At 43.3% G+C, this 25,478-nt stretch overlaps 1 protein-coding gene across 5 annotated transcripts in view; it reads left to right on the forward strand.

The window, feature by feature from the left end:
- KIFC3 (kinesin family member C3) overlaps positions 1 to 25,478 on the forward strand; it is a 99,803-nt gene that overhangs the window by 19,806 nt on the left and 54,519 nt on the right. The gene's annotated exons all lie outside the window — the stretch shown is intronic.

Consider the following 25,478-nt stretch of genomic DNA (forward strand, 5'->3'; position numbering starts at 1 on the left):
TCACCCAATCAAAGAAAAATCAAGCTGATTCGGATCCTGTTCCCCATTGAATTGCAGAGAGTTCATTATCCTTTCCTTTAGCAATCTCTCCATTAATTTTCCACCACTGAGGTAAGGCTAACTGATCTGTAGTTTTATCCTCCTCTCTGCTACCAGAGAGGATCATGAGGCCCTGCTTTCATAGTCTGAATTCATATTGAAAATCAAAATCAAGTGGGCTTTGGACCTGCTGCTCTACAGGAGGTTTCCATCCTCCCTGACGTCGCCTTAGGATACCTGTGTTATGATTTGACAGTATATCAGGACCACTTCCAGCCTTCTCCAGTTTTCTGGCATTATTTCTGTGTCCAAGGATGTATTGAACAGATCTTTCAGTAGACCCGCCAGCACTTCTTAGAGCTCCCTCAGTATCCTAGAATGTATCTTATCTGGCCCCATGGCCTTGTCCATGTTTAGTTTTCCTAGTTCCAGCCAAACATACTTGTCTGTAAATGGGAATGTAGCTACCCACTCTCATCGATATTCTTTCTAGCCAGCAATGGACCTTCTCCAATGTCTTCCATAATGAAAGCTGAACTAAAGTATTTGTTTAATATATCTGCTAGTTCTTCACCATCACCCTCAAAGGTGATACTGATAGCTCTGGTCTGGCCAGGGAGGCCTTGGTATGTGGACCTAGTCAGGCTTCTACTGGAGGCCCCGCTTATGATTTCCCAGAGAACATCAGTTACTCTGGCAGGGCCCGATACCGATGGAAGATCCAGTTCCATTCTGTCTTACTGCCTGGTTCTTGAAAGGCCATGTTTACGAAGTAGAGGAACCATATAAGTGGTGGCCACCATGCTGAAGGCCTATCAGGGGGCCAACCTCATTAGCCAATCTCAGAGTCTGGAGGTTCTTTGAGACATATTATCAAGAAATAGGAATTACACCATTAAAGGCAGAAATGCCACGAATCCTAGATTTTTTACGGAAGGGCTTAGAAGGTACAGATGGCAGGTAGATGCATTAAAGGTATCCAGGTAGCCACACATCCTGATGTGGTATGCTTATTATGAGGAGCGAAGCAGATTTGGCCACCCTTCAGACCAATCTTATCTCAATGGGACCTTTTAACATGGTCCTCAGGATGCTAGCTGGTCCACCCTTTGAACTCTTGAATGGAGCATCCATTAAAGACCTTTTATTATAAAACTGCCTTTTTGATAGCAATCTGCTTTGCTAGACTCATCTCAGAGTTGCAGGCACTCTCATGTAGAGAGCTATACTTAATGATGTCCCCACATTTGGTCATCTTTAAACCGGTGCTCTTGTTTCTCTCGAAGGTGGTGTCTATCTTCCATATGAAACAGGCAGTGCTTCTGCCAGCTTTTGTGGGGAAGGAGAGCAGCTTTCACCTACTGGATGGTTGGCTGCAGTAATATAGTAGTTGAAGGAAACAAATTCATTCAGGAAATCTGACAGGTAATTGTGCTGTTTGGTGGATGACAGAAGGGAGCGGTGGCCTCCAAGGGCACAATAGCAAGATGGCTCAAGGAGGCCATCCCTTAGTGTATATTCTTAATGGTAAACAGGTATTGGTGCTGCTCTGTGCACATTCCATAAGAGCACAGGTATCTTCCTGATCAGCAGTATCATGGGTCCTCCCAGGGGGAGCTGCAGGACTGCAACCTGGTCATCCCTGCACCCATTTGCCAAGCATTACAGACTAGATGTCCAGGCAAAAGAAGAAGCCACCTTTTGGGTTGGGGGTTCTCAAAGCAACTCTTCCTTCCTCCCTCCCTGCCTCTCTTTTGTATCTCCCAAGCATAATGTATTGGTCTATCAGGCAAAAAAGGTGAAATGTATTCTTAACTGATAATTTTCTTTTCTTGAATCCAGCTAGATTAGTCTAAGCCCCACCCAGAAAGATTGGGGTTATGATGGAAGTGTAGGAGGAGCCATTCTCATTCTTTCTCTATTCGTCCTTTCTCTCTACCCTTTTTCTCCTCCCCTGAAGTGGGGGAGTGGTCTCAAGAGACAAACAATGTACAGAATAACAATACAATACATATAAAGGGCACAGAGAAGGGTCCATTGTCCAGTCGCTTTGACAAGAGTCTACTGGCAAGCTCTATGACCAGACTCCCTTTTATGAAAGAGTGATGTCATGAAGAAGGTGTGCCTTCTGTCTCTGGCAGTTGAGGAACAGGGAAATCCCCACGTGTAATGGACAGGTCTAGCAGGATTCAAGGAAAGGTTCAGGTACAAATAATTTCACCATACTGTCTCAATCACTTCCTGATGTGGGTGATTTAAGCACACTACTCCCAACTACATCCTAACAATGAGAGGACTGTAGCTGCTCCATTAACAACTGTTGTATCATTTACACATACATTTTTATAGGGTAGCTACTTGATTATTTAGACACTATTACCATTTACATACTGAAGTGTCTTTGGATTCTTCTTTTGGGAGAAGGGAATGTGCAGCAGTTATGCCATGGGAGTGATTATCTGTGTAGAATGGTATTTATGAAATTGCTTTGATAAACTTAAGTGTTCTGGGCTATTAAAGTTGGAACATCTGAGAGGGGAGAATTTTCTTATTTGCTAACTGGGTTTCTCAGAGTTCCACCAGAAAGAAGCCAGATGGACCACCCTAGTTTTCACTGGTGATAGAGGGTTTTTTTAAAGAATATTATATGCTTGGATAGTAAATAGCTAAGATTTGATGTGCTTGGAATACTAGGTTATAGAATACAGTATATGAGGTAAAGGTTAACCAAGTAGGATATGTTAGCTTTGGAAGAGTCAGAACTAAGGCAGTGTTATTTATAGTATTGAACATCCTCTGCCTTCTAATTTATTTTGTCTGCTGGCTAGAGGAATAATCAGTGGCTTGGGTTATTCCTGGTAGAACTCCAAAAATATAATTGACAGGTAGAAAGGACAGTTTTCCTAACATGCAGGTTTCCTGAAGTCTTGTTATCTTCTAACTACATGTTTCAGTGGAGCAGCTCTCATATAAATGGGCCCTGCAAAGGAAACTTGATAGTGCTGTGTGTTCCAGGGCACTACAAGAAGAGTGACCAGACTTTCAGGCCGATACAGTACAGTGCGCTCCGGAGCGCACTGTACTGTATCGGCGCATCCAAATGCCAGCTAACAGTGCGCTCCGATGGAGCGCACTGTTAGCTGGCATTTGGACGCGCGTTTTCGACGCGCTAGCTTTACCCCTTATTCAGTAAGGGGTGATAGTGCGTCCAACGCCCCCGAACCTAATAGCGCCCGCAACATGCAAATGCACGTTGATGGCCCTATCAGGTAATCCCGCGCGATTCAGTAAGTAAAATGTGCAGCCAAGCCGCACATTTTACTTTCAGAAATTAGCGCCCACCCAAAGGTAGGCGCTAATTTCTCCGGGCACCAGGAAAGTGCACAGAAAAGCAGTAAAAACTGCTTTTCTGTGCACCCTCTGACTTAATATCATGGCGATATTAAGTCGGAGGTCCTGAAAGTTTTAAAAAAAGTAAAAAAAAAAAAAAAAAAAAAAAAAAAAATTTGAAATAGGCCCGCAGCTCGCGGGTTGAAAACTGGACGCTCAATTTTGCCGGCGTCTGTTCTTGAGCCCGCTGACAGCCACGGGTTCGGAAAACAGACGCCAGCAAAATTGAGCATCAGCTGTCAAACCCACTGACAGTTGTCGCTCCTGTCCGAAAAGAGGTGCTAGGGACGCGCTAGTGTCCCTAGCGCCTCTTTTTACCGCCGGGCCTAATGTCGCCCGCTCTCCCACGACTTTTACTGAATCGGCCCGTTTGTAAGATCTCAGTGGCACATCACATCTGGGTCCAGAGGAGGCAGGACGCTGGTACTATGAACCTTGAGATAACAGGTAAAACGGGAGGGGAAGACTCCTATCAGCCTGTTGTATTAGGTCTAATTGTGATCCCCACAACCCTTCTGGCTCTGTGTGGTCCATTATCCCCAAGGACAAAATGTGTCCCTTGTCAGCTAATCTACCCCAAAGACGTGATGTGCAAAAATCCTGTTGCCAGCCCCTTGATTCCTTATGCATTCTGCCATAACCTACAGAATATCGATCCCTGGGGGCTCTGTCTATACCTGATGTATAATGAACCCCCGACTGTGAGACTGTTCCCCCCACATTTTAACATTAACAAATGCAACATAATGAAAAGAGAAAAATACCTTTTTGTATACTTATATATAGTTATGTAAACCCCTGCAAGTCGAGCCTAGACAGTTTCTCGTTAACCCTTGTGAGCATGTCTCTAGGGTGGATATTTCTGGAGACCTCAAATCCATACTCCTGCTCCGCAGTAGACTCTGTAGACTGTATGACCAGAAGTGATACCTAAAAGTCAGCTCTGGTCAGAAGCATTGGAACGAAAATCTTCTGACTGGCGGCGAAGTCGCTTCCCTCCCTTGCCTGCTCTATGCCATCTGGGTTGAGTGTGCAATTTATGGGGAGCGGTGGTAGTTTTGGGGACCAAAAAGGTGGCTTGTATCTGGGCCTGTTGAAATGCATCTGCAGCTTCCTTTAGCGATCTAACTCTGAGTCATGCCTTTTACTTGGAATTGCAAGCCAAAAGGATATGTCCATCGATAGCGGATTCCACTATTGCGCAAGGCACCGTAGCTTCACGCAGGTCAAACCGTTTCTGGAGCGTCGCAGGCGCCAAATCTTGAAAAATAGACAGCTTATGGGAATTCCAGAGTATTTCATTTTGTTTTCGTGCTGCTTCATACACCTGATTGTTTTCACATCTTTACACAGAAAAAATGATTATATCACGAGGTCCCTGGTCCCTGCACTGCCCCAATGCTCTGTGTGCCTTTTCGAGTCAGATCACCAGCTGTGGCTCTGCCATGCTATTTTGTTCAGTGTTTGCACACAAAATGGAGGAGCAAATTTGTAGTGCTCTGAGGTGTGCATCAGCGAAGTCTGCATTATCAGGCACCCTGCAGATCCTCAGGTTACACCTCCTGTTCCTGTTTTCCAGGTCCTGTGTTTTCTCAGAGAGGGTCGCAATTTCATTAGAAAACTGTGTTTTGTTGATGTGTCAGGTTCTTAATGGCCTATCCATGTCATCCACACGAGCTCCTAGGGCTGCAAGATCTTCTTTAATGTCTGCCATTGAGACTAATAAATCAGTTTTGTGCTGCCTCAGATCTGCCTGGATTTCCATGAACCAGCCCCTTAATTCCTCTCTCGAAAGTGGGTCGGACGTGGGGTTCATACCGGATTTGGTGGGGGCTCCAGCTGCATTATCTATGGATTTGGCGGGTTCTAAATTTAGTCTGGCCTGGTCGTTTTCCTCTGGCCCCGCTTCCGAGATCAGTTTCCCATATGAAAATTGTTTGAGGTCAGTCTTCCATTTTGCCGCCATTCTAAGCACAAGCTGAGTATGTGAGGAGTCTGGTGCTCTGTTAGTGTTGATATCTCGGGGGGGGGGGGGGGGGGTGGTTATCACCGAAAAATAAGATATTTATATTTGTGGGGGTCGGAACTCCGGTCTCAAACGTCTACTCCCATCGGCTGCGGTATAGCGCCCCCCCCCCCCCCCAGTCTGTTATATTAAACAGCTTTAGCTAATGTACAACCATAAGCACCACTGCCCTGCTTCTGCAGCCTAGAGGGAAGAAAAACAGGAAGGGAGGGGTTAGATTAGAGAACAAAGTAGCTCTTCTGTGGTTTGTTTTGTTCATCTATTCCAAAATATCCACCACCTCCTCCTCCTGTTCCCTGTAAGACACAGTGGGAGGACTGGATTAAGGAGTAGTATAGCTCTTTGCTCTGCTCTGTCTATTCCAGCCTCTGCCTGACCCAACCACACTCCTACCCTGCAGGCTGCCTGGTAAGGGAGGGACTAGAGCTGGAAACGGAGGGATTTTCTGTAAGTGCGATTTTATTTTTAATTTATGTCTTCCACTTATATACTGCTTGTGAAAAGTATAATCTAGGTCAGTAATACATACAAATATATTTAGTAAATTAAACCTGCTAAAGTGTATGCATTTACAGACTTAAAATAACACAAATATAACAAAATCAACTAAAAATAAACATTAACAATAAAATCAGATACATTAAAATATGCATAGAAAAAATCCCATTAAATTGATTAAAAGCCAGCGTGTAAAAACCAATGAAAAGTAGCATAATCAAATATCAATCGAACATCTCTAGATAACTGAATCCCAGAGAGAAGGGTCCAGCTAAGAAAGTTATCTTATGAATCTCCATTAATTTTATTTCTCTAGGGTTTTGAATTCTAAGCTCCTGTCCTGTATTGATCATAAATTTCCAGCTGGTGTGTATCCAGATAGTTGATCAGTTAAATACCTTCCTCCCAGTCCATCTAAAAATTAAACACCAAGGGGGTTGATTTTAGAAGCGTTGCTCGCACAAAAATGCCCATATACTCAAGTATGTGGGCTGCGCGTGAGCAATGCATACTTTTAAAGCCATGATTTATGTGCATATATGTGCATGCATGAGCAAAAAATAAAGGGTGGGGCATGGGCGTTCCAGGGAAGGGGGCCACCTGTTGTGTGCATAACTCATTATTTTAAAATCAGAGGCCGCAATGATTGGCGGCTTGTTAGCTGCCTAACTTTACTGCTGCTCCTGTTGAGGATCAAGTCTCCAGGTCTTGTGTATTAGGGCTTACATGACAGGGTGAAGAGTCTGGGTCATCTGGCGGGCATATAGGATGATGAACCAAAGGGGTCTGGTTGACCTTGAGTTTGGGCGAATTGGAAAAGCTGGGAATATCCCTCGCGTGAATATGTTTAAAAATTTGCTTGCATACACGCGTTAAAGCCAGGCGTATTTTGAATCATATGTGTACAAGTTTGCACATGGTTTACAATTCCAGCGTATCTCTGCTCGCGCACCAAGTGCATTTAGGGGTGCATGTGTGCTCGTTTTAAAATTAGCCTGCAAGTAAGTATCTTGAACTTTAACCCTAAAGATTATGGGTAACCAATGGAGAAATATCAGCCCAAGTGAAATATGATCAGTGAACTTCAAACCCAATTGAATACATGCTGCTGTATTCTGGATTACTTAGTCTATTTAGCCAAGCCTTTCAGGACACTTAATCGCCCCTCGCCTGTAACCTCACTCTCTCAAGCGATCATTCCAGTTCTGACACTTTAGTCCACTTCCCATTTCTGTTTGCATTGGTTATCATCTCTCCGGGTTCCGAGATGATATGAAAGGACTTATTTTATTTTATGATAAGTTAAGAATGAGTACTGACCTGTTTGCTACTGTTAACTCTACTGTTAGTTGTTCACAACTGTTCCTTGTTACTGCCACAGAGCGAATGTTGTGGTTACATTGTAAACCGATATGCTTTGTATACTTTACAGGAATGTCGGTATAGAAAAAAAAAATAAATAAATACCTCCCACCCCACCCAACACAATTCCAAAATCAGCAAAAGAACCTATCTTCAACTGGAGCATTCTTTTCTCAAAAAAGATTCATATCACTCAAGCATATCCCCCTACAATGTCTGCTGCACTTAGATAATCTAATGAGATACTATGTTCTGGCATATCAAAGGCAGCTGATAAGTCCACAAGTGCCACCACCCAATCTACCTCTTTATCAAGTCCCCTTCTAAGATCAACCAAGGCTACCAGTGCTGTCTTGTACTATAATAATTACAAAAACTGTATGATGGCTATCCAAAAGGCCAGTCTACTCCAGTAATATGGAGAGTTGAAAAGCCACTAAAAAAAATAATAGATCTACTTTTTCCAGTAATTTTGCCAGAAGACGACAAATTTGAAACTGGGCAGTAGTTTTCAAAGAGACATCTAATCCATTTTTCTTTGAAAGAGGACAAGTTACTCTTTCCATAAGTACGTTGGGAAGAATTCCTGATTGCAAAAAGCAGTTAAGTCTGCTGAAGTAGCTCGATAAGTACGTTCACACTTTTTTTTTTCTGTAATTAAAAAAAAGATGGACTTGGGTACAGATAGCAGTAACTTGCTTTGGCCTGCTGTAAGACCCTAGTAATCTCAATCCCTGTTGCGAATTCAAAAGTTGTTATGGTAGTTCCAGTTGTGTGCTAAACCGCGATCTCATGAAGAATATTCTGTCTCAAATCTTGTTAACCTTATCTCTAAAATAAGATGCAAAGACATTGCATCTCAGCATGCAGGAGATATTCACGTTTGATTGGACCTTTTGATTTGGTTAATTTTTTTTTTAACCAATTCAATAGTACCTTTTGGTTGATTTTCAGCCTGAACCATTTAATTGTCAAAATAGACTTTCTTAGTATCCTTAATCTGTCTCCTGAATGGCACCACTCTCTCTCTTCAGTTTTCTACCAGATCTCTTCCTTTGGCAAAGATCCTTGGTATATCTTGGAGCAGACTTGTTAACATTAAACATCCTGTTTTTTGAGGGAGCAATTTCATCAAAAGCTGAAGAGTGTTCTTCCAGAGATATGTTATCTGGTAGCTTAACGACATTTGAATGCTATTTAAAAACTATATGCTGCCATATCCTTATTTTTATAACTGTCAATTTAGTTATAGCTATAGCGAAGGATTGCATTTTAGCTACAAAACAGAGTAAATAACGATCAGACCAAACTACCAGGATGATAGGATTCTGTGTTTGACAATATTTCTGAATCATGTCTGTCAGAAATATCAAATCTAACACATGACTCTTAATATGTGTAGGAGGGTGAAAAATATATTTAAAACCTTGAGAAATTAAACTTGAAATGAACCCTGATGTTAATCCACCTGCTTCTCCAGCCATTGGGCTGTTAAAATCACCAAGCACGATTAATTCTTGCCTCTCCGAACTCATGTTCAAGACTAGCTGAGACAGATCTTGAAATGAATCATGATTACCCCTAGGCACTCAATATATCACCAGAAAAGAACATTTCAATGATCTGCTTAATTTTACTAACAGACATTCAACCCCTAAAGGGAAGTCTGTGGCTTGAGGAGGAGAGAATGCTGGGATTTGTCCCGGGGCTGGGGTAGGGATAGAGGGGAAAGTGCTTGGATCATCCCTGGAGGTGTTAGGGGGAAGAGGGCAGATAGAATATGTGTGAGAGAGTGGAGCAGGGGTAATAATGGAAGAGAAAGTTGTGGCCTGCACATCTTCCCCCCCCCCCCCCCCCCCAATTCACACTGAATCCGAGTGATCACAACTCACGGTTCCCGGATATGGCTGCGGAGGTGGCTGACTTGGGGGAAAGGGGATACAGAAAGGGTTTGCTTTTTCTGTCTACATATGAACGAACAGTGTGCAATAGAAATGCAACCAGGCTTGGCAGTGTCCTCTGAAGTGGGGTAAGTGCTGATCCCATTCCTAAAAAGAAAAAAAGGAGAGACTGAAAACTAACCAGCTGTGAAGGAGAAGTGTACAGCTGACGAGACATGTTGGACTTGTGGCAAGCAGAGAAATCTAGTGAGAGACTTAAGCAGTGAGAAATATGTAGAAAGTGGGCAGATGGGTCAGCCAGGTGTGTGGGAAGAGAAGCCTGTTGTGCAAAGGCCTTTAGCTAACAGGAGCTGCAGGCCCTGTAGTAAAATCATCGTTGTACTTGAAGACTTGGAAGGTGGCCAATGTAACTCCTGATATATAAAATGGGCTCCAGAGGTGATCTGAGAAACTATAGACCGGTGAGTCTGACTCCAGTGCCAGGAAATATCGTGGAAACTGTTACAAAGAATTAAAATCATAAAACATTTAGACATGATTTAATGGGACACAGCCAGCATGGATTTACCCAAGGGAAGTCTTGCCTCACAAATCTCCTACATTTTTTTTGAAGGGGTGAATAAACATGGACAAAGATGAATCGGTAGATGTGGAGTATTTTTGGATTTTCAGAAGGCATTTGACAAAGTCCCCTCATGAGAGGCTTCTAAGAAAACTAAAAAGTCATAGGATAGGAGAAGTTGTTCTATTGTGGATTGCAAACTGGTTAAAAGAGGAAACAGAGTAGGATTAAATGGTTTGTTTTCACAGTGGAGAAATGTAAACAATGGCATGCCTCAGGGATTTGTACTTGGACCAGTGCTCTTTAATATATTTATAAAGGATCTGGAAAGAGGTATGACCAGTGAGGTGATCAAATTTGCAAATGAGACAAAATTATTCAGAGTAGTTAAATACACGCGGATTGTGATAAATTGTACTTACATGATGTTAGGTTCCATCTTAGGAGTTATCTGGGCATCGAGTTATCTGGGCATCGATTATTACATTGAATTCATCTACTCTGTGTGCTATGGCGGTCAAAAAAGCAAACTATGTTAGGAATAATTAGGAAGGGAATGGCAAATAAAATGGAGGATGTCATAATGTCTGTGTATCGCTCAGTGGTTAGACCGCACCTTGAATACTGTGTGGAATTCTTTTTTGAGATGTGGGTGACCAGATATAGTTGCATTGGAGAAAATACAGAGCAGGGTGACCAAAATAAGAGAGGACATGGAATGGCTCCTCTGGGAAGAAAGGCTAAAGAGGTTAGGGCTGCTCATCCTAGAAAAGAGAGAGCTGAGTGTGGATATGATAGAGATCCACAAAATCATGAAAGGACTGGAACTGGTAAATATGAATGGGTTATTTACTCTTTCGGATAATACAAGGACTAGGGGGTCACTCCATGAAGTTAGAAAGTAGCACATTTGAAACAAATCAGAGACATTGTTTTTTTCACTGAACACTCAATTAAGCTTTGGAATTCATTGCTAGAGGATGTGGTTAAGGCAGTTAGTGCAGCTGGGTTTAAAAAAGGCTTGGATAAGTTCCTGGAGGAAAAGTCCATAAACCACTATTAATCAATAGGGAATAGCCACTGCTTGTTGTCGACATTAGTAGTGTAGGATCTGCTTAATGTTTGGTTCTTGCCAGGTACTTGAGACTTGGATTGGCCACTGTTGGAAACAGGATGCTGGGCTTGATGGACCCTTCGTCTGATCTAATATGGCATATCTTATGCTCTTTTGTAATAGCTCTGTTCTGCTGCAGAACTCAGTGCAAGAGAGTGCCCAAAGGGAAAACATCCTAATATATTAGCTGAGCATGTTCTCAGTGCTGCAATAGTGGTATTGCAGAAGCATGGGCTATGAATTGCAGCATGAGTCAGAATTAAAGTATATTTTATTATTGTAGTAATGCAGACCTTGTATCACAGGTCACCGGCCCAGGTCTGTTGCTTCACTGTGCTCTTCATTCTTTCAGTCTGTGACCCAGTGCAGAACATTGCTCAGCTGTCTGGTAGGTATGCACGGAAGGCGGGGAGTCCCTGCGGATGAGCCCTGAGGCAGAGCATGTATACCGTGGGAAAGACACTCAGCTGTAGGAAGTTCATCACCGGGTGCTCTGAACCTGTCCAGACTTGGCTGAGCCAATCCTGCTTAGGTTTTGTGCTCTTCATCTCAACTTCAAGGATGTTGCTGGTTTCGGGGCAGCTCCTTGATGTGTATGTGTGTCACATTCTCCACCCAGACAAGGGATGTCTGTCTGTTAAGAAAATGGGAGGAGAAATAGTGAGAAAAGGAAAGACAGTGAGTGAGTAGGAGACAGAAGCCGAGGAAAGTCTGGGAGACAGGTGGAAGAGGTAAGAGAAGCAGCACTGAGCAGGTCTGAGATAAGAGATGGATATCTGTACTGTGACGCTCACGTACATACGCTCTGTTTCTCTTTCAAAGCAAGGTTGTGTCTCCTAACCATCAGTGTTGTCCTTGTATATGCGGCGTCCAGTGGGACAGGTGGGGGGTGTAAGAGGATTAGAGCAGGAGGTCGGGGTATATGTTTGCTTTTCCCACTGATGCTCGGTGTGACCTTGGGTAGGTCACTTCACAGACTTGGATTGTAAGGTCTCTTGGGCAGGGAAATAATTACAGCACCTGAATTGTAATTCACCTTCAGCTTGGATTTAGAAAAGACAAATCTAAAATCCAGTTATATCAAATTCTGCATCCATTGTGGGTGTGTTATGTGCAGTGTAGTGCAGTACGCTTTGCCAGTGGGCATCTGATCAGAACTGTCAGACAGGTGCATCCTGACTCATGGGAACTTTTCCTTTTTATTTCAATGCTTACGGAGGGTGGTGGGTAACGTTCAAAGTAGGATTTCTTAGTTACTGACTCTGTAGCCATGATTTGTACGGTAAAAGTAAATAGGATCTGAAACTGAATTAGGTGGGTAAGGTTACTTTAATTGTTAGTTTTGTGTTGGAGCCAAATAAGAATGGTGACTGAGGATTATCCCTGCAAAACAAATGTAATTTTATTATTTATTTTAGGTTAGGATATTTCCAGATGTTGCCCAATCCGTTCAAGAGCAAGGAGAGAAATTTATAAGAGTTTAAAAATGAAGGGTTTTCGAGAGAGGTGCTTCATTTGAGTTGGAATATCCTTGTAAATGTAATGTAACCTCATCTGATTTTCTCTCGTTCGTAGCATTAGGATGCCAGAACGTTGATTGAATTTGGCCCTCCGTTTTAGTTTTATAAGCTCCTTGACCTTGCAGTGCATTGCTGGAGAAGACTCTTGGTTTTTCTTTTATTTTTTGTGGCTCATTTTGTACTGTTTCCTGTATTCCATCTCGCTTCCCTCGTTCCCACACCCTCTCTCCTTTTCCAATCTCCCTATCTGGTGGCCTTTTCTGATTTAGACAGAACATTTATATATTGACGGTTATATTGCTTGGCGGCTATGATTTTGAGAAGACTGCTGTGTAAATATGTTCTGATGGAAGAGGGTTTATATTTTTGGTTGAAAAAAAAACTGATGATAAATATAAAGTAGTTTTCATAGGGGGTCGTTCCTTAACACGCGATGCGACGAAGTTAGAAAATGTTCTTTCCGGTACCAGAGAAAAATTTTCTAACCCACTCCCCTTTCCTTCGTTTAAATGCTAACGACGTGGTGCAGAAGTTATCACATGCGTTAGGGCTATATCGCGTTTTAAAGAATGCCCCCCCCCCCCCCAATCCCGTGAAAACTCTGGTAGTTACATATGTGACAGAACGTACTTTATATTTATCACCAGTTTTGTTTTTTTTTTTTCAACCGAGAATATAAACCCTCTTCCATCAGAACATATTTACACAGCAGTCTTCTCAAAATCATGGCCGCCAAGCAATATAACCGTCAATATATAAACGTTCTGTCTAAATCAGAAAAGGCCACCAGATAGGGCCATCAGATTAAAGCACCGTTCTTAAGTTTGTAACTTGTACACTCTACGGTAAAATTACTTTACTGGCCTTTTCTTCTTTCCAGCTTGTTGCAAGCTTCCAAGTTCTCGCCCCCTGTTGATTGTAACTTTGACTTATTCCTGCTTTGGTTATCTTTCGTTTACGTGAATTTGTTACTCTAGTTTTTTTCCCTTTGTTAAACTGTAAACCGATCCGATATGGTAATCTACTATGAAGGTCGGTATATAAAATTGTTAAATAAATAAATAAATAGGGAGAACGGAGAAGGAGAGAGGGTGGGAACGAGGGAAGCGAGATGGAACACAGAAAAAAACAGTACAAAATGAGCCACAAAAATAAAAAGAAAAATACAGAGGACTGATGGATGTAGGCCATGGTTAGTATTTGAAAAGCAAAGTAGCTAGTTTCTTTGCAGTTTGGGCTCAGCACCCAGTGGGGACTTAGTTTCTCTTTTGCATAAGAACTCGAGCTCCTGAAGACCGCCTTTCTCCTCCTGCCTCTCTTCATCTCTAGCTGCTTCCCTATAAACAGAAGCCAGGAGCAGCTCAACCCAAGGACACCTGCAAAAGAATAGTTTGTTTTCAATAACTTCTTTTAATAAAGATAATTGAGTTCAAGCGTTCTACGTTTCGTTAAACACACATGCCATACAGTTTCACATTTTGTATTTCGATTTAAGCAGTTCCTTAGTTCCAATTGTTTGTGGATCCCTGATGCATTATTTCCTCGAAGGACAGCAACTCCTCATGACCCCCTACGTTTGCCGGAGAGTGTTTTTCGTCTGCTGACTCTGGAGTTGCGCTGGGTCGGCTTGCATAGTCATTCAGCCTGTGCAACTGCTCGCCCATTGCTGCCTTTCACAAGATAATGCAATATTGCTCCTTTCCCGCCCTCCCCCTCCCCATCAGCGCACACCTCGGTTATCTCATGTTGCGCTGCGCTTGCCTCCCTGAATTTTTCCATGGATAAAAGAAGAATAAATTTTTTTTTTGTTTGTTTTGGAGCCCAGAATCCCAAAGTACTTGCAACTGCGGGTCCTACAAAAACCCCAAATCTTTCCATGTCCAGAGACCAGAGGGTCCCTCCTCTGTGAGGTTTAATACCATAAACGTAGAGGGCATTTTTCACAGCCCGTTTACACGGCCTGTCTGAAACGGATCTCCTCCATCTGGTTAGAAGGCCCGCGTGAGCTTCCACGGCAAGCATGCATTTAGCAGAGTTAAAAAGAGGCGTTCCGTGCATGTGTTTGGGTCAGGGGAGCAAAGCCATGCATGTATGTAGCCATTTTCAAACGCACCTGCGCCGTTTCGCTCCTGCTCGGCCGCCCGCACAGAGAGGAAGCGCCAAACAGGGCGGGCACTCTTGGCGCGTGATCTCTTTGCAGCTGCTAATTTTTCAAAGGGAATTAACGTGGGCAGTTTCCTTTTGGGAAAATGTACACGGGCTATAAGCCCCCGAATGCAAGGCAAATATTGTGGCCTCTTCTTTTCAAAATGCAGGTGATGCTGGGATCAGAGTGTGGATGAGAATCGTGAGACTATCAGCAAACTGCATCTTAAAATGTGGAAATGGGGGCCTGGAGATCGGAACCACACCCATCCAGGTGGCCCGTTCTCCCTACCTTTGATCGTGCAGGCCCTACTGGGTCTGCAACTTACGGCTTTCACTTTGAATTTCCCAGACGGTGTCACTTTTCACCCAGGTGGTGCTGCAGCCCTGAAATCTAGGCCCAGACATGGGAGGAGAGGGCATGAGACTCTAGTGAGAGAGTGACGGATGAGATGCAGTGGGTAATCCTTTCTTAGCTGGTACAGCCTGGGTGCATGTGCAGTAATTGTCTACTTACGCGGTTACATAATCTGGACAGGCAGGCTTGTGCCAGAATTGTTAGATCTTCTTCCAGAAAAGCCATGAATGATTTGTAGCTGAAGGACTGCCTGGGGTAGACTTCCCATTATGTTTTCATCGCTAAGTACTAGGTACGGGAGGAGGAGGAGATGTCTTTGGATCTTTCCTGCATTTTTTTTTTTTTTTTCCAGTCCCATGTTTCTCTTGCATTCTTTTATGTGAAAGTGAAATGCAGATTCTTGAGGCGGGGACAAACTGTAAGGATGACCTCTCCCTGGAGTAAGGTCCGTAAAGAAGCTCCATTGGCATTGATGCTAGGGTGGAGAGCTTGACAAGTTTGGGTTAAAGAGGTGTGAAGTAGTTTTGCTGGAGAAGAGCAAAAAGGGAGGAGTGGGAGAGGATGGTAAGGAGTAGAGAGTGTGTGTGGGAGGTAGTCCTTGGTAGAAGTTCTTGAACTGCTTAGGAGTAACATCAGGGGCTGTAAAAGCTGTGGGGCGGATTTTAAGAGCCCTGCTCGCCTAAATCCGCCCAAATCCGGGCGGATTTAGGCGAGCAGGGCCCTGCGCGCCGGTGAGCCTATTTTACATAGGCCTACCGGCGCACACAGAGCCCCGAGACTCGCGTAAGTCCCGGGGTTTTCTGAGGGGGGCGTGGCTACGGCCCGGGGCGGTCCGGGGGCGTGGCCGCACCCTCCGGACCCACCCCCAGATCGCATCCCGGCGCTAGCGGCCTGCTGGCGCATGGGGATTTATGTTTCCCTCCGGGAGGCGTAAATCCCCTGACAAAGGTAAGGGGGGGGTTTAGACAGGGTCGGGCGGGTGGTTAGGTAGGGAAAGGGAGGGGAAGGTGAGGGGAGGGCAAAAGAAAGTTCCCTCCGAGGCCGCTCCGATTTCGGAGCGGCCTCGGAGGGAACAGGGGTAGGCTGCGCGGCTTGGCGCGTGCTGGCTATACGGAATTGATAGCCTTGCGCGCGCCGATCTAGGATTTTAGCGGATACGCGCAGCTACGCTCGTATCTACTAAAATCCCACGTACTTTTGCTTGCGCCTGATGCGCCAGCAAAAGTACGCCAAATCGCGCGGTTTGAAAATCTACCCCTGTGTGCAGAATATAAAACTCTTCGGTGCCGTACAGTTCTTTGTACATGGAAGACCGTAATTAAACCAAAAAAATGACAGCAGTCGGGTGGCACCTTATAGACAAACCAATTGGTTGAAACATGAGCTTTCGAGGACAGTATCCACTTCATGAGATGCATGACGAAGTGGACTCTGTCCCCGAAAGCTCATGCTTCAACCAATTGGTTATTCTATAAGGTGCCACCCGACTCCTGTCATTTTTTTGCTATACCAGACTAACATGGCTGTCTATCCCTCTGAACATTATTCAACCAGGAAACGCAATCATCCTCCTCCTGGATTCATGTGGAACTCTTAGTCTGGACCCGAGGTATGGCACTGAATGAATACAGGATGGGATTCCCGATGCCTCTTCCAGTCCTGCTCTTCTGTCTATCCCTATGCAGGGACTTCTGGGTTCTCTTTCTTTTTTTGTGTCCTCGTGCCAGGGCTCTCTTCCTTGGGTGTTCCTCACTGTCTCAGGTGCGTGAGGCTTTGCTTCCACTCTGCACAGCTGGCTGAAAGGAAAGTAGTATTTTGGCTTCCTCCCTGCTATGTGAATTTTTTTTTTTTTAAGCCTCTTGGATTTTGGATTTAACTATTCACCTCTCCAAATCCAAGCTCAAGGCGAGTTACAAATTAAAGGTACAGTCGATAAGTCCCTGTCCTGGAGAGGATTTACAATCCAAGGGCCTAATTTTTAAAAAGTATTTACATGCATAAAACTGGATTTTTTTATGTAATGCCTTGGGCTCTTCTGTTATATGTACACCGATTTGATATGTTTGCTTTCAACATGAAGGTCGGTATAAAAAAGTTCAAAATAAATAAATACATTTTTCACATGTAAATGTACTTGATTCCAGTAAGTGGGCTTTCAAAAATTGCTACAATATATGCCCTTGAATTGTCCATAGGATTTACAAAGCGTAAATAGCTTTTGAAAAATGCTACGATAGGATGTTACATTTATGCACGTAACTCCTTTGAAAATTGCCTCCTTGGTCAGTACTTGAGGCAGTGGAGGGTGAAGTGACTTGGCCGAGGTGCTAAGGTGCATGGGTGGGATTTGATCCCCGGCTTCCCTGGTTCTTCAGCCTGCTACTCTAACCGCTGGACTCCTCCTTGCTTTCTTATAAATGCTGGCCTGTGGAATGCAGGGAGAGCCGGAGGCAATGGGACAGTGCTGTGGTATTACAAATATTTTCATAAGTGAAGATGTTTGGTTATTGTGCACATTCCATCAGTAGCTTTTCCTAGGAAAGAGGATCCCTTTTGTACGTGAGGCTCGCTCTACACGCCCATCTCTTGTTGCTGATTATCTTACATACTCTCGCACATTCCTGCAATTTGCAGGAACGTTAGCAAAACAGGGGCCAGTTTCATCTCCATCCCTGGATTTAAATTAGAGTCCCCCCTCTGCTTTAGGGATTTCCTCCCCCCCCTCCCTTTTACCTTTTAAATGAAAAAGCAAGGGGAATTTCAGAGAGTGTAGGTCTGGAATCTTTGAAAGGGATTTTTTTTTTTTTTTAAATAAGTCAGCCATAGCCTCCTGCCTGAAGGGCAGTGATTATTGTAGGGAAGAGGTGGCCTGTAGCACTGTCCCTAGGAAATTCACCTCAGTACGCCTTGGGGAGGAGCGAGATCTTCTTCTGTGCATTGTTGCTCTTCCAGAGTGTTTTAATGGTCAAGGCACCACAGATTAATTAAAGATGGGAACAAATATTTTATAGTTCAGTGCCTCTGAGGTCTGTCCTATATTACCAGATGGAGTGCATCGCTGGTTAAACATTTTATGCTTTTTTTTTTTTCCCCCTATAAATTAGCCTTGTGTATTTTCCTGTTAACCTCAGCTCAGGAAGTTGGCTGGGTAGGGGCAGAACTTTAAACCGGGCTTTCATAGTGGTTGATGGCTGGGCCCTATCTTGTCCGTATATGAAACATGGTGATTACTCCCTGTGATAGACCACTGACAGGCCAATGCATGGTCTGCTGACACTTGCAGTTAAAAACAGCCTTATTCCATGTATCTGTTTACTTCACATTTTAAAGCTTTCAGTTTCTTTTCAGAGGCTCCAGTATCGCCCCAGTAAAGTACATTAAAAGTCAGATGTAGGTCAGCCCAGTTTCCTAAGATCCATATAGCAGTTAGTTACTTCCCAACCGTGCCTTTTGCAGATTCAAAAGCCCTACCCACAGGCTGCAGGCATCTCTGCTGCTAGGTCCGGATAGGCCCTTTCCCTCTAGGCTCCCCGCCTGCCTTTCAGACAGAGACACTGAACCAATGTTCTCTCTGGTTAAGCGGAAACGGGCTGATACGGTCAAGATGCGAGGGAAAACCGGTGCTCAGTGTTCAGCGCCTGCTTTCCTAATGCACGCCCTGCCACCTGTCCTGGGTGTGCGATATATTTAGATGAGGGGGTCTCGCTAAAAAGGAGGTGCTAGGGACAATTGCACACCCCCTAGTGCCTCCTTGGCAGCGGGCGCTCAGGAGAGGTGGCTGTCAGCAGGTTAGGAAAATGGATACTTGTTAATTGAGCACCCCTTTTCCTAACCTGACCGCTGGCAAGACTTATTTTTTTTTAACTATTTTCTGCTTTACTGTACACTGTTTTGGGCTGCTCAGAAATGGACGTTTGCTCTAGGGCAGGTGTTAATTTCTGAGAGTAAAAATGTGTGGGTCGAGCGCACATTTTTGTTTTGTATCTGGGGTGAATAGCTAATAGCCTCATCAACATGCATTTAGCCTCAGCTGTCTCTCTCAATTAGTAACATCCCTTTCACTGGCTGCTACCTTGATCCTCATTACCTGTCTATGAGGGATCTTCAAACCTCATTGCCCAGCAGCCCTGTGCTTTAAAATCCCCTAACCAGCTCTTCTTCACTTTCTTGAGCCTCCCCTCTGCCTTCTGGAGTCTCTAATTATCCCGTTTCTCCTGGCTGCTTCTGCCTGCGCGAAGCCCCTGCTTCATCACGCTTTCGCTGGCATAAACCTGCTAGGTGGAGAATACTTACTGTATTAGCTTAAATTTCTGTCAAAAGTGACTGAATACTGAAGAACACATTGAAATAGTCGGTTCAGTGTGCTGCAGCAGTCAAAAAAGCAAACAGAATGTTGGGAATTATTAGAAAGGGAATGGTGAATAAAACGGAAAATGTCATAATGCCTCTGTATCGCTCCATGGTGAGACCGCACCTTGAATACTGTGTACAATTCTGGTCACCGCATCTCAAAAAAGATATAATTGCGATGGAGAAGGTACAGAGAAGGGCTACCAAAATGATAAGGGGAATGGAACAGCTCCCCTATGAGGAAAGACTAAAGAGGTTAGGACTTTTCAGCTTGGAGAAGAGACGGCTGAGGGGGGATATGATAGAGGTGTTTAAAATCATGAGAGGTCTAGAACGGGTAGATGTGAATCGGTTATTTACTCTTTCGGATAGTAGAAAGACTAGGGGGCAGTCCATGAAGTTAGCATGTGGCACATTTAAAACTAATCGGAGAAAGTTCTTTTTAACTCAACGCACAATTAAACTCTGGAATTTGTTGCCAGAGGATGTGGTTAGTGCAGTTAGTATAGCTGTGTTTAAAAAAAGGATTGGATAAGTTCTTGGAGGAGAAGTCCATTACCTGCTAGTAATTAAGTTGACTTAGAAAATAGCCACTGCTATTACTAGAAACAGTAGTTTATAGTTTATTCGTTTTTCTATACCGCCATATTAGCAATAGCCTTCACAGCGGTTTACAGTTTACATATTAAGGAATAATACAATAAATAAGTTCAATAAAAGATAACAGCTAAAATTAAAAGCACATAAAAGTATTTTAGCTGTATAGTAACATGGAATAGACTTAGTTTTTGGGTAATTGCCAGGTTCTTGTGGCCTGGTTTGGCCACTGTTGGAAACAGGATGCTGGGCTTGATGGACCCTTGGTCTGACCCAGTATGGCATGTTCTTATGTTCTCATATCAATCTGTAGTAATATTTTAATTCCACTTTTTATTATATTTAATAGTTCAGCCATTAAAATAACACAATCATTTCCCTCTGTCATCACGTTTATGCTACTCTTCAAATATTTCATGGTAGACAACATTTCTCGCGAACATTTTTTTATTGTTAAGTAAGATTCCTCAGTTCTCATCCTCAGCAAGAAATCCTTCCAAATGTAAGAGGGACGTTGGTTCTCAGTAGAGCAGGGGCAGTGATGTGAAGAAGCCGTTTGGTGTAACGTTCTGGGAAAGATGCACCGGGGGGGGGGGGGGGGGGTCGTACCAGGCAAGCTACTGGATGGAAATGCAGTATCTACTGGGGTTTATGTGAGGGAGTTTGGATTCTGTTTGGGAGTTGGTTTATGAACCACAAGAGAAGCCCAATTCCCATCTATCTTGGATTCGTTTTTAGCCCTTCACATCCAAAGAGCAACGTCATAAAAATAGGTCAGAAAGATGTTTAAAACGTTTTGTAAATTCAAAATTGATGGGGAAAGCATAAAGGAGCAGAGCAGGTTGGGCTTGGTGGAAGGGAGCTCAAGAACTGCAAGCAGTACTCATGGTGGTGGTTTCTGGGGCATTTGGAATTGGTGAAAGGGTGAGCAGTAGGAAAGACTAGAAACTTTCGGGCCAATGCAGTAAAATCGCAGGAGAGCGGGCGAGCGCCCAAGACCCTCTCCTGTGCGCGTGATAAAAAGAGGTGCTAGGGACACTAGCGCATCCCTAGCGCCTCTTTTTGGACAGGAGCGGGCGGCTGTTAGTGGGACTGAGCGTCCGGTTTTCGAGCCGCGGACCTATTTCAAATTTTATTTTTTTTTTAAACTTTCGGGACCTCCGACTTAATCTCGCCATGATATTAAGTCGGAGGTTGCACAGAAAAGCAGTTTTTACTGCTCTTCTGTGCACTTTCCCGGTGCCCGGAGAAATTAGTGCCTACCTTTGGGTAAGCGCTAATTTCTTAATTTAAAATGTGCGGCTTGGCTGCACATTTTATTTATTTATTTATTTATTTATAACTTTTATATACCGAGGTTCAATTAACAAGATTAATTATCACTTCGGTTTACATTACAACCAGCAAAATAACATAGACAAAGTCTTGTTTTACAATGAACAGGGAATAATAACCTGGATAAAACAAAGAACAGGGAAGAAATAACCTGGAAAACATAAAATGGGTGAAGCAAGTATAGAGAATAGGGTTTGTATAACTTGGGCGAAAAGCAAGGAAATTAAATAGGGGAGGACTGTGAAGGCTTTTATTACATCACCTTCATGAATGTCGTAGCTCTGAATTTTACTTACTGAATCGCGCGGGAATACCTAATAGGGCCATCAACATGCATTTGCATGTTGCGGGCACTATTAGGTTCGGGGGGGGGGGGTTGGACGCGCGTTTTGGACGCGCTATTACAGCTTACTGAATAAGGGGTAAAGCTAGCGCGTCAAATGCGTGTCCAACTGCCGGCTAACAGTGCGCTCTGTCGTAGCGCACTGTTCTGTATCGGCCTGTTTGGAGTAAAGCAATATACAGGTAATAATCAACAAGTCGAAGGTATTTATACGGAGGTCGAAAACAGACCAGAGGCAACAGGTAGGACAGTAGCTTTGTTTAAGGCAAGGGCCCCTCTTCTGTGTCCAAACTGGGCAGTAGTGAATACGTTCAAGGGAGGCACTTTCTTTAGACACACGGAGGAGACACTTTCGTCCCTTTTATTAAATCATGAGGCTGCTCATGAATTGTTTAGCAGCTGATGACCTGAGTGAGGGAGCCAGTCTTTCAGAGTAAGTCAAGCGTCTTTTGCAAGCAAGATAGGTGTGTCAGAGGAACGAATAAAGGCAACTGGGAGGCAGAAATCGGAGCTGCTGTACGTTAGAGATGGCAGATACTGGAATTGAATTAACTGTTGTCTCTTTTTATAAAAGGCTTAAATAGAAAGCAACGCAGAAAAGAGTGTGGATTAATGATCATTTCTATTTTGGGCTCAAAAAGACAAGGATGAGCACTCATGATGAAATGTTGAGGCTCCTGGAAAGCTTAGTGTCAATTCAGTGGATCAGCAAGAGAGTTATGAAATAGACCCAGTTGCTACTCACGCAACTGCAGAAAGGAAGTGGCCAAATCCTGGCATATTGCATGTTCTGTAGCGATGATCTAGTTTTGGTTGAGAATGTTGATCTGATTATCAAGATAAAAGAATTTAGCATGTTCTAAGTCAACATAGGTTAACACCATAGTAGTCTGGTCCTATATCATCCCAAGTCTGGTATGGAGGGGGGGCAACCAGGTCAGAAAAAAACAATAGAACAGGAAAAAGCCGAACAAAGAGCTTGGTGATTTCATGAAAATACTGGTGAATTGGATCAAGACCCGAAGATCAAATGAAAGGCTATAAAGATCTGATGAGGTTTGAACATATCTAGCACTGAAATGTCATCAATACCTTAGAGGATGAGTAGAACAGTAGATGGTGTGGGAGGATAGGGTAAAACCTTGCTGAGAGAAAATTTGGGTACTGTAGTAAGATAAGGTGGGCCTGGAGCAATAGATAGGGGGCATCTGGCTTAGTTTTAAATATGCATTGAAATTCCACTCTTGAGCCAATAGGGGCCAGATGAAATAATTCAATTCTCTAGTAAAGCTACTTGGGTGCCATTAAGTGGCATTTGGGCCAACTGATGGGATGAAAAGGTTGCAGCACAGACAGCATGGCATTAGACAACAAAGTGCCCTTATGCTTTTTTAGATATTGAACTTCAAATAAAACTAGATGGTATAGTTTAGCCACCCCCACAATCTGCCAGTCGGGCAGTAATTTAAAGATATATACATAGCTAAGAATATGTGAGATTAAAATAAAACTGTGGCCTATTTATGCCACAAAAATTGTTAACTTGGTGGTCTTTTTTTTTTTTGAAAACTGCTTCCACTGCTCTTAATATATATATTTTTTTTTAAACGTTATTTTTATAGTGAAGCCATTCATTACAGAATAGCTCAGAAGTATCAGTGATCTACCAGGAGCCCAGCAATGTATGAGCCAGTCACATTACTGCAACATTCTTCCTTTAATTGAGAGATGTCAGTTTTTTATGCAAACAAAAAGGGTCAAAGCTCTAGGGGAAAAGTATATAAAAATAGGGCTGGAATATGTTAAATATAAAAAATAGAGAAGAAAACAAATTGCTCAGCAGCCAATCATGCCAAGGAAGCCAGAAAGGGAGCTCAGGTCTTGCGAAATCTGTTATTTCATTCTGCTGTGATCTTTCAAAGAGTAAATATTCCATAATCGGGTTTTCCAGTTCAGTATGCTGCTTGGATTGTTTTCTTTTTCCAGAAGGCAGCTTTACAGCAAGAAGCTGCAGTTAGATAACCAGTCGGTTTTTGTTTCCCTTCACCAAAATCTAGTGGCAAGCCCAATAGAAACATCCCAGTCTCCTAAGGAAGGCCTAAGCCCATATAAAATGATGCATCTTTTAAAAAAAACAAACAAAAAACGGCATAGCCACCACATGTGGAGTAAGGCATTGGCTCCTGCTCGATCCCACCAGCATTTGTTGGAAGCATTAGGGAAAACTGTATTGATTCTCTTAGGCACAGGATACCGACCACAATCTTGAAGCCATTATTTAATACATTTGAGGTTTGAAGTTTTCCTTAGATTTCAGTTTGACTGTACAGGAACAATTCAGACCCTTCTCCCAAGCAAAGCCTATGGTGCCTTGTAAAAGTAGTCACACCCTTGCACACTTTTTATGTTCTGCGTGTAAAAATGCATTCAACAGGAGTTTTTCTTTTCACTGACCTACACAACCTACTCTGCACTTTTATTATGAAAGAACAATATGCCTGAAGAGCAGCAATCTTAAACTTTTCTGGAAGCAACTGAAAGCAGTATTCTTTCAGGAAGCTTTTATGTGTGCATCTGAATAGTGTTGGAGAGACTGTAAGCATTGTTTTAACAATATTTGCTGTGTGTGTGTGCGCTCGCGCTGTTTTATTTTGTTTGAAGGTGTTGTAATGCTTATTGGAACTCAGTTACTATAGATGGGCTACAGATAGTTTCAATGAATAAATAAATTGTAGAAATATTCCAAAAGTAATTACTATGATAATTTTTTTTTTTAAGTCTTGATTGCATAAGTCTTCAAACTCGTTGAATCAAAGTAAGCCTATTTTGTAACAGTAAGAGTCATGAGTCTTTTAGGATAAGTATCTGCCAGCTTTGCACTGAGGATTGGTGTATGTTTTGCCCGTTCTTCTTCACAGTAGAGCTCATCTGTGGACTGCAGTCTTCAAGTCTTGCCACAGATTTTCTGTTGGACTCAGGTCTGGGCTTTGACTTGGGCCACTTGAGGACATTCGTTTTCTTCTCGCTGAGCCTCTTCCTTGCTGCTTTTGCTTTGTGCCTAGGATCATTGTCCCGCTGAAAGGTGAAACTTCTCCCCCAGTCCCAGGTCTATGGCAGGCTAAGCTGGGTTTCCCTCGAGAGCTGCCTGTACCAAAATGCCACCCACCTTTTCCCTCTAGCTTGACAAACGTCTCAGTCCATGCTGCTACAAAACATCCCCACAATGTAATGCTGCCACCCCTGTGCTTTACTGGAGGGATGGTGTTGGTTTTTATGCCACACTCATCACTTAGCACCGAGACCAAAACGTTCCACTTAGGTCTCATCAGACCACAGAACCTTCTTCCACGTTTGCAGGGTCCCGTAAGTGTTTCTTTACGTACAGTTTAACGGCACATCCTCTGGCTTTTCTTCCGCAGTGGAGAAATCCTTGAAATTGTTGAACAGTCAACATTTTCTCCATTCCTAGCCAGAGGTCTCTCTAGTTCTTTTAAAGTCATCTTAGGCCTCACAATGACCTTCTGCTGCAGTTTCTTTATCCCATAGCTGCTGATGTTGGAGGGATGGCCTGATTGCGGCAGTGTTTTTTGAGGGAGCCAAACAGTTTCCACTTTATGATGACGACTGTGCCTTAAAGAATATTCGGAGTCGTCAAACATTTCTTATAGCCTTTCCTCAGTCTGTACCTTTGGAATAACGTTATCCTGGAGTTCTTTTGTCAGGTCCTTGTTGGGCAAATTCTGACTTTGTAAAATTCACTTCATACAATGAGCAGCTTAATTGGATACAGGCAGGCTGCATTTAACTTATTATCGACCTAGTGAAAGCAACCTTTTGAACTGGAGCTAATTTGGATTTACTGTGTCAAAGGGAGTGAAGACTTTACATAGTAACATAATAAATGACGGCAGATAAAGACCAAAAAGGGCCATCCAGCC

Source organism: Rhinatrema bivittatum, chromosome 7 (genome assembly GCF_901001135.1).
Source record: "Rhinatrema bivittatum chromosome 7, aRhiBiv1.1, whole genome shotgun sequence".
NCBI lineage: Eukaryota > Metazoa > Chordata > Amphibia > Gymnophiona > Rhinatrematidae > Rhinatrema > Rhinatrema bivittatum.